Source organism: Triticum dicoccoides, chromosome 1B (genome assembly GCF_002162155.2).
Source record: "Triticum dicoccoides isolate Atlit2015 ecotype Zavitan chromosome 1B, WEW_v2.0, whole genome shotgun sequence".
In the NCBI taxonomy this organism is placed as follows: domain Eukaryota; kingdom Viridiplantae; phylum Streptophyta; class Magnoliopsida; order Poales; family Poaceae; genus Triticum; species Triticum dicoccoides.
Window position 1 is genome coordinate 105,925,406 of NC_041381.1, and position 1,814 is coordinate 105,927,219.

Here is a 1,814-nt window from a genome sequence, read left to right on the forward strand (position 1 = left end):
GATGAGGATCGTTCGGAGTGGGACCTCGCTGGACTACAAAAAATTATGGCTCAATGATTAAAACGTCATGCCATAGTGAGTCTAGATGTGCAAACGTGTTCAGATTTTATACTCACGAGTTCACCAGGGGCTGGGCCCTAGGATCCCACTCCGGGCTGCTGTCGGTAGCGGCGGTGGACTCCTCCGGGAGGGGAGTTTTTCCCTTCTTAGGTGACTCGGCCTCCAAGGATGTGGAGGCCGTCCTTTTCTTTCTTCCCCTCACTTGGGATTGGCCTTCCTCCTCTTCCTCGTCCTCTCTGGAGGAAGAGCGGGCATCAAAGTCTTTGGATATTGTGTTCGAAGTGCCACGGCGACGAAGGCCGTCCCTGGTCTTTTTGGCCTCCTTCTCGGCATTCTTCTTCGGTGCCTTATAAGGCGTCGGGACCAGCATCTTCATCACAAGTGGGTCGGCCGGTTCTTCTGGCAGTGGGGCCGGACAGTAGATCCGCCCCGCCTTCTTCGTCCAGCCCTAGGAGAGTTGCGGAAAACAAATTAAGCATTTCCCTTGGGTTATGCGAATAAAACATATGACTTGCCAACATACAATGACTTACCGAACTTGCAGGGCGGGACAGTTGGTACCCGTGGTCCTCGGCGGAGTCTGGCCACGATTTGCCGGACTTAAAAAGCACCTTCCAGATGTCCTCGTGCGAGGAGCCAAAGAGCTCTAGCAGGGTCTGGTGCTTGGCCGGGTTGAATTCCCATAAGTTGCAAGCCTTGTGTTGACAAGGAAGAATCCGGCAAACTAACATCACCTGGACTACATTGACAAGTTTGATATTCTTGTCTTCCATATCCTTGACGCGCGTCTGGAGCACCGATAGCTCGTCGGACAAAGACCAGTTCAGGCCCTTCTTGGGCTAGGACGTAAGCTGCAGGGGAGCTCCGGGTCGGAATTCGGGAGTTGCGGCCCATTTTGGGTCGCGCGGCTTGGTGACATAGAACCACTGCTGCTGCCACCCTTTGATGGAATCATTGAAAGTACCTGATGGCCATGTAACATTGGGCATCTTGCTCACCATGGCACCTCCGCACTCGGCGTGCTCGCCGCTCACTACCTTGGGCTTCACGTTAAAGATCTTCAGCCATAAGCCGAAGTGTGGCGAGATGCGGAGAAAGGCCTCGCACGCAACGATGAATGTCGAGATGTTGAGGAAGGAATTGGGGGATACATCATGAAAATCGATCCCGTAGTAATACATGATGCCGCGAACGAATGGGTGGAGGGGAATGTTGGGGAACGTAGTAATTTCAAAAAAAATCCTAGGCACACGCAAGATCATGGTGATGCATAGCAACGAGAGGGGAGAGTATTGTCCATGTACCCTCATAGACCGAAAGCGGAAGCGTTAGAACAACGCGGTTGATGTAGTCGTACGTCTTCACGGCCCGCCGATCAAGCACCAAAAGCACGGCACCTCCGAGTTCTAGCACACGTTCAGCTCGATGACGTCCCTCGAACTCCGATCCAGCCGAGTGTCGAGGGAGAGTTCCGTCAGCACGACAGCGTGGTGACGATGATGATGTTCTACCGACGCAGGGCTTCGCCTAAGCACCGCTACGATATTATCAAGGTGGAATATAGTGGAGGGGGCACTGCACACGGCTAATAGATCTCAAGGATCAATTGTTGTTGTGTCTAGAGGTGCCCCATGCCCGCGTATATGAAGGAGCAAGGGGGGAGGGGGCGGCCGGCCAGGAGTGGCGTGCCAGGAGGAGTCATACTCCCACCGGGAGTAGGACTCCCTCCTTTCCTTGTCCAACTAGGAGAGGGG